At 37.1% G+C, this 8,076-nt stretch overlaps 1 long non-coding RNA gene across 1 annotated transcript; it reads left to right on the top strand.

The window, feature by feature from the left end:
• Positions 1-2,100: 2,100 nt before the first annotated feature.
• LOC133226403 (uncharacterized) lies at positions 2,101-7,845 on the top strand. The gene is made up of 3 exons (XR_009729495.1): positions 2,101-2,163; positions 4,499-4,553; positions 7,768-7,845. It is a non-coding gene; the product is annotated as an uncharacterized LOC133226403 (long non-coding RNA).
• The last annotated feature ends 231 nt before the right edge of the window (positions 7,846-8,076 follow it).

Below are 8,076 nucleotides of genomic sequence, written 5' to 3'. Positions count from 1 at the left end.
AATATAAGGAAGAAATTATTAACTGTGAGGGTGGTGAGGCACTGGAATGGGTTGTCGAGGAAAGCTGTGAATGCTCCATCCCTGTCAGTGTTCAAGGCCGATTTGGACATGACCTTGGGCGACATGGTTTAGAGCGAGGTGTCCATGCCCATGGCAGGGGGGTTGGAACTAGATGATCTTAAGGTCCTTTCCAGCCCTAACTATTCTATGATTCTGTAACAGGTTATACTACAAGTACTAACAATGGTGGATTGAATTTTATGATCCAGGAATCTGCTTCTCCCTGTCTAATGTGATACTCTGAGTAATCTATAAAAGATGCTTTTTCCTACAGGTCCACCAAATTTAGTAATTTGTGTGCATAGAAATACCTCCTTTCTGTTCAGCAAAGTACCTAAGACTGTTATCTTTTGATGTTTGAGTAAGTTATTAACTTCAAATGCTTTTCTGTAGAATTTCTGTAGAGAGGTTTCAATGTCAGCTCCTCTTGTACACTGTATCTTTGCACACTAAATGTACACAAACATAATTCCTACAAATTCTGAAGAAAATATTAATGATGCTACTTAAATAAGCTACCAACTTGTGAAATTACTGTGATATTCTAAATGGTTATGATATTAGACAGATTTTTGCCCAAACCATGAGTTTAAATGTTTTTAAAACAATAAGAAATAGTGAATATGAGTTGTATCACAAAAAAAAATACTATAAAAATGTAGTAATGGTGTAAAAACAATTCAGTTGATCTTGCTGAAGTTTTATGTTCAAGAGATAGGAATACTGTTCCACACCACTTTCTTTTGCATGTCTTTGAGTCTAATGAGATAGCGGGTTTGGGTCTTTTTTTTTCACGAAGAAAACAATTTGAACTAATGTACACGAAATTCACAATGCTGCTAATGTGTTCTCAGAAACTGAAGCATGTATTGATAAAATGGAAATGTCCTTGGGAAAATTTATTTCAGTTGCAATTTGTTTGGCTCCTGCCACAATTGGACAAAGGAGTTGAGTAGGTGCCAGAGAAAATGAGAAACTGAGCACTCAGTCATCACCCCTGCAATTCCAAAATTTTAATTGCATCGTTCACTGTGAGACTTTGGGGAGAAAAGTTCTGAAAATGGAACATGTCATGAGTATTATATTGCTGACAGTCTTTTTTCTTATTCCAGACATCTCAATCACTGCCAAAGAGTGCAACCCATCTCCCAGGAGCATGCCTCTGGTAAGGACAGTTCCTGCATCAGTCATTGGGGAAATGCAGGCAAATTATGCAGATGAAGAATGTGACCATGTGTATCTTCAGGGAAAAAGTAAAACAATAACATTCTTCAGCTATGTTTGAGTATTTAAATGAAGCTGAACCTTTCATGTGCACAAATTGCAATAGAGATGACCTACTATCTCATTTGTAAGTATCTGAGTGGGAGCCTGATTGACAGGGCAGCTAGTTAATTTTGTAGACACCCACTGTCATGAACAAAATTTGTGCCTAACTCTGAAGGTGCCTGAAACTTTCTCTACATCAGCTTTCCTCTGGGGAAGCTGTTGGTGTATTTTAATATCCACACGAACCTTTAGAGCACAGAGATACTAGGCAGCTGATGAAGGCCTAAGCTCTAGGTTTGCAAAATATTCACCTACTTCACCTGGAAGTCCTGTGCTCAGGCATGAAATAATTAACAGTGCATTGGCCTGGAACAAGAAAACAAAAATTCACTTAAATCTATTGCTTTTAGTTCAGGATAATCACTTGGGGGTGCAAGAACTGGCTTTCTGCCTCTGTTCTAATCACTAAATCTGTGTTTTCCAAACTGGTGAGGAAGATCTGGTCGGTAGAGGCAAGAAGGGAAAGACACAGATGAGGAAAACATATTATTTCCATTTATGATGATGAAGGAGGGTTAGTTGGATTGTGTCCTTTCTTGATGATGGAGGAAAGCTAGCTGGCTTGCAATAGGCAAGTATGGAAGGTATATAGTTCAACCATGAGAGGTCAGCATTTTAAAGGAAGAAGGTAATCCACAGAAGTCATTGTCCCCTCTCTTGGGTGAGTCCTGTGTTCTGGGTGAAGCGGAATAGCTCAGAAAAGCACGAGTGAGGAATTCCCCATGCAGGGATGCTGCTCAGATGAGTTTGTAGCATTCTGCTCCCGCACTCATGGTGAATAATCCCAGTGCTGAGCTATTGACTATTAGCTCCTCTTGTGTTTGAAACAACTTGACAGGTTCCTGGTATTTGAAAGGAAGAGCTTAGTATTGTGAATCTCTGAGAACATTAGGATACTAACAAGAAATGCAGTTTAAATTACCCTCTCCTTCAGTGTATCTACCACACTGACAATCTAAATCCCTGTTCAAGGAATGTTGAGCCCCCAGTTGTTGAGCACTTGATTATCCTCATGCTGAGGTGGCTAATTTGAATGGCCTGAATTTCACAATGTAGAAGGTCATCTACTATTTAGGTCTCTTAAATCCCCAAGATTCTCCTATGAATTTATTCTTTTGTGGTATTTTAGGAATGACACTCAGCACACAGAATTTTAACAGATGCAAATTTGAGTGCCACTGAGTATATTTTTAAAGCCAAATGAGTGTTCTTCAGAATAACTTTCATCCAAAGTTGGAGAAGTTCCACAGCAAACTGAGATGAAATTTAGTAAGTTGCAGCAGGACAGACACTGAAGTGTCCTAGAATTTTACTAACATGACAGATATGTTAAACCTCCCATAGGCTATTCTGTGTTTGCAATAGCTTAGCAAAGAGCCATTCCTATTAATGTGATGAAAAAAATCACATTTAGATTCAAAAGCGATTAAACCCCATGAAAATTATTAAGTCAGACACTCAGAGGCACTTACATCAGCTATTGGTACTCAGTGCTGAAATGGTGAGCTAGAAAACTACTTCAATTTTGGGGTTCATTAAAAATAAGAAATAGAATTGGTCTTACAGGAATCTGTATTTTTCAAATAAAGAATTCTTACCTCAAAAATTAGCATTATGGTTATATTAAAACTTTATTACCCTTGCTGCCTTCCTATTATTGTCTTAAAACACTGATTTTCAAATAAATACAATGACAGACCTGCTTGAAAATGTTCCCTAGGTTTATAAAAGGAGCATGGAAAAATTCTGTTTAAAGTGAATAGCAAAGCAATAAACTGGTCTGTGAAGTAACAGCTTCTAAATTTCTCATGAAGTGCTTCCTCTGTTTTTCTGATAGCTCAGATTTAAGGCATTTGGCAACAGACTCAACAGCTTAGAGCTGTGTTCTAATCTGGAGACAATATGTAGCCTTTATTTGCATTTTTTTCCCTGAAAGATGATATACAGTTGGTATGAAATCTCACAGGGAATTCATTTGTGTAAAGTACTTATTCTGAAGTCAGATGTGTAAAGTCCTTATTCTCTGGTCAGTCTCTCTTAGGCTTATTTTTTAATAAGAAATGGTGAAATTAAGATCTTAGCTGAAATTTCTGGGTGTTAGTCCTACTTCTTACTCTTAGTTGGCCAAGACATTATGAGTGTCTATGGCAGCTGATAAAGAGATGGTGCCTGAGGCAAACTGGCAAAGCACAGTGATTTACTTTTTTAATTGCTGGCATAGAACTGATTTTAGCAGTTGTATGTATTATGAATAGAAGGCCCTGTATTCTGCATGCTTCATGCATGCAACTTAATGAATGCAAGACTCTGTAAAACCTGATTAGTTGAAGGAAGTGTGATTTATCTTAGGGTAATAAATGAAGGTTGTGGGCTCATTTGAGTGTGCTGAACTGTCATTCTACAATGTTTAAATACTCCTTTTGTAGGTGAAAGGGAAATAGTATAAATTAACATGTGGATTGATATTTTCTTTCACCACAGCTTTGTTATCTGCAGCAAAACTAACTGCTTTCCATTTGAGTACTGATAAGTAACAAAGGACAAAGTTTTGATGTAATTAGAATTTAAATGGACTGTAATAAATTATTTCCTTGTTAGTCTGATTTAATCTATATTACGCTTTTTTTATAATTGCTAGCTTCCAATGCTTTGTTACTGTGTTTGAAAATGTTGTGCAAAGTATATTCAGCCAACAGAAATTAAGATAATTTTAAAGTATATTTCCTGTTCAAAATGTATGACCTCTGCTCTTCCTCAGAAAGGTGGAAAGCTTAATTTTTCTTTGTATGTTTCACGTGTAAATACAGAGGAAGGAGTAACACAAATAACATACACAACACAGCAGACGAAATGACGAAACTTGCGAAAATGATCAGTGTTTTTTATTCCACAGGATTGGGGATTTTTTTCTTATTCTTTTGGGTGAACATTGCAAAAGTAATTTTGTCAGCATGAATTCTTCTCTGTCATAAAGTCACTTATTCTGTTAGTCTGTGTTTTACTTAAGAAATGTGATTATGGCCTTCATTACAAATGTTTTCCCTCAAGCTCGTTTCAAACAGATTTTGATTCTGGGGATGGCTGATGCATGGTTTTTCTTGTTTTACAGGTCTGCTGTTAGTGACATTGTGTATTGTTGCAAGTTTATAGGAAGTAAAGAAAAAGTAAGCCACAAAGTAAAAATGACCAAGAGCTCAGTGAGGTCAAACATATCTTTCTTTTTTGTAATTATTTATTCTAGTAGGTTTTGTTGTGGGGGAAGCAGTTGTGTAAATAACCTATAGAACTAACCATTCACTTGGATGTTCAGCTTGACATCTAGGCCTGAGCAATCTGCTTCCCTGATTCAGCTCTGTTAGGATATTGGAAGAATTAAATACACAAAATAAGAGAGGGGAGGAACTACTGCTGTAAACATTGAAAGTGGCAAAAAGGAAGAGAATGAAAAAGTAAGGCTTCTGTACATTTGTTTGAGTATTGCCTCCTCCCAGCCCCCTTTTGTGATGATTGCTCCTCCACCTCACCTGATTCACTGAATATGGCTGATTTAACGTGGGTGGTTGGCTCTGTAGTCAATCTACATGGTGCAAGGGTAGAAAGACTTAAGTACCTGCAAGTACTCAGGTAACTAAGGGAGAACTAAAAATAAGTCTGGGACAGAAAAAGAATGCCTAAACCCTTGCCTAGGCAGTCTTCGCCTAAGTAAACTAGGTGATGCTAGAAGCTGTACCCTTCTGGGAGAATGGTGGTGTTATGGCAGCCACCCCTTTCTTGGCAGTGTTTCCACTAGGTAGGTAAGACTTCTTGGCTCACAAAATCTGTTTGCAAACTTTGTGTACACACAAATGAATTATTTCAGCCATAACATGGATGCAGCTATCGGTACCCTGTTGTTCTTCAGCTGGCAGCAATTCTTGGGGATTTGTCTCATGGCTGAACAACTGAAGTCACGGTGGTTTTGCTGTACACCCTGAGAAGTAGGTTGTGGCAATTAACCTGTGAGAATATCCTACTGGTTTAGTGCTGCACAGAAAACTTCCCTGGCTGTTCTGAGCAGTAACAGAACATCTTTGTTATGAAATCACAAGAAACCTCTTTCTGGCACCCATGAATCTTGTGCTGCAACTGCTTTATATGCCAAATATGTCTCACATATAAACATATTATAAATCATCCGTGCTTTATTAGAAAAGCATTACCAAGCTCTGACAAAGGGTACTCTCAGTAGGTTCAGTTGTTTGCTCCCATCTTAAAAGAGGAATGTGAAAGTCCGTTGTGTGATCAGGAATTCTTGGCAAACCCAACTCTTGGGAATGCTGCAGACATAACTGTTCCCCTTGGCTAATAAACACTGCAGGCTGTTATTAAACTAGTCCAGCCAGCATCAGAGAAAGAGCCCCAGACTTTGCACTAATTACCAAAAAGGAAGAATAAATGCACTTCATGCAGAAGGGGTTGTACAGCAATTTCTCTTCAAGGTGTACATACCTGTAGGGAGGTGGGCTGTGCTCATAGAAGCCAGGAAAAAGGCATTTGATGGTTTTGGAGTGACTCTCCTACCCCCTCAACAGTTCTGTACTGTAATGAAAACATTGGACTTCCTTGACACTGACCCTGCTTTGGAGAATGTCTCTAAAGTAGCACCTAATCCTGAGCTGTTTGGAATTTAAATGTCTCCTGGAAATAGGTTTTTAGCACCAAGGGAATGCAGAAAATCTTTGCCTGAGGTATTTCGGACTAATTTATACTGGTGCTCCTGATCTCAACGTCTTTTTTTTATATATATATATATATATAACTTTTTTTCCTCCCTCCCATCAACATGAACAGTTTGTTCAAACTAGATGTATTAAAACTGCTGAGAGATGCACACAGCTGTCAAAGGGATTGAAGCCAGTGGAAGAGGGAGAAACAACATGCTTAGTGTCACTGTATCCTTTAATCACAGTTAAGGAAAAATTTGGTTAAATTTCACCAGTAAAGATCTAGGCTGATTTTGCTGAATTCCACATATGTCACATTCTTGAACTGTGAATTTATGAGTGAGGTGTCAAGAGAGAAGCCTGTCCCACATGATTTGAGAGAGCCTTTGGTTTTAAGAGAACAAAAGACATTGAGGAAATGCTGAGATTAGAAAGTGGGATTTTTTTTTTTTCAGGTAAGGCTCTACAATGAATTCCAATGGATTGTTTCATAGTAAGGATTGCTTTTGAGGGGTAGGTATTGTATAAGTCACAGCATACTCTCCTAAAAATCACTTAAGAAAAATAGGAGCCCTCCTTTTTCAACAAGGGATGTGACTCTCTGGATTTAATGTATTTAGTAACTAAGATGAAAGACCAATTCCACTGCAAAACACAGGAAAAGCAAAGGGCTTTTGTTTTACTGCAGTGCACAGTAGGTGCAGTCAATTGTTGTTGAAACACAGAAATATCCTTTCCAGGGCAATCTTACTGTGTAGCTATAATGACATTTTTTAAACTGGGGTTTTCCAGAGAACAGTTATTTTTTCAACAAAAAAGGAAAGATTTTAAACAAAGGTTTTAAAAACTTGTTTTCATTTTGAATTAAAAATATGTTAAAATAATTTTGAGCAGAAGATGTGTTAGAAATGTCAGAAGGTACTTCCTAGTTTAAAGCATGGGATGCTGAGGTAGGAAATGGCCTCAAGGTCTTGTTTTGAACCAGAAAAAGCAGGACTTTACAAAACAATTTTCTGTATGTGATATAAAAATCTGGCAACAGATTTTTTTTTTATTTTTTTCATAAGGAAATTCGTTCTTGATCTGATCAATACAACTTTTGGATTTTCTTTCTTGAACTTAACATATTTTGGCCAAGAGAAAAAAAAAAGACATTTTCCAATTGGATGTTATTTTAAAAATATCTCAAGAAATGTCTTGCCTGAGTCAACAAGTTGTAACTGACAAATGCAGGTATATGGCAGTTGAAGTCAAATCTTTAGGTTAAAAAATAGTGACTATTTCTCTTATTGCCAAGTGTCCTGTGTATAAGTCATATATGAATAGAAAGCCATAAATGCCAGCTACTTCATCAACATGAAAATTAGAAATCTAAAAGTGCCTTGGCAAAACAGCAAAACAGTATTAAAAAAAAAAAAAATAAAAAAAAAAAAACCAAGAAAACAAATACTTTTACTTCTGAACGTATGAATAAAAACCCTTTTTAGATCTGCTGGACTAAATCACTGCCCATTGCCTTATGCTCCATGGAGCAGAGTTTACATCAAAACTCCAAAAAATATAAAGATGTCAAATTCCATTTTTCCAGAGGAAAAGGATGTTTTTGTGGGGTGTTTAAATTTTCACAGCCTGTCACTCAAACGATGCTGTTGGCAAGCTTGCCCTACTTTACCAGTGCTAACAGAAGAGTGCCAGGTGGCAGCTAAGGATGGGAAAAAGCAAGAAGAAACTTAAAAACACCACTAAAGAAGGTAACTAGAGAAGCCTGTGGCTGAAATTCTTCCATTATGCACACTATTTTCCATAGCACTTAAAACTATGATATTTCTTAGCGAATGGAAGAAAGGATCTTTCTAAAAAACATAATAGAGAAAAAACATAATAGAGAAAAACATAATAGAGAAAAACATACATGCAACACACCCTCTAATTTGCACTTACTTTGCAGCTTGGCATGGAATTTCTGCAGGACAAGTGTACACTT

This window comes from Neopsephotus bourkii, unplaced genomic scaffold (genome assembly GCF_033783945.1).
Source record: "Neopsephotus bourkii isolate Nb327-2 ecotype Australia unplaced genomic scaffold, CSIRO-AGI_Nbou_v1 NB_1780, whole genome shotgun sequence".
NCBI lineage: Eukaryota > Metazoa > Chordata > Aves > Psittaciformes > Psittacidae > Neopsephotus > Neopsephotus bourkii.
This window is presented reverse-complemented; position numbering and strand designations above follow the sequence as displayed.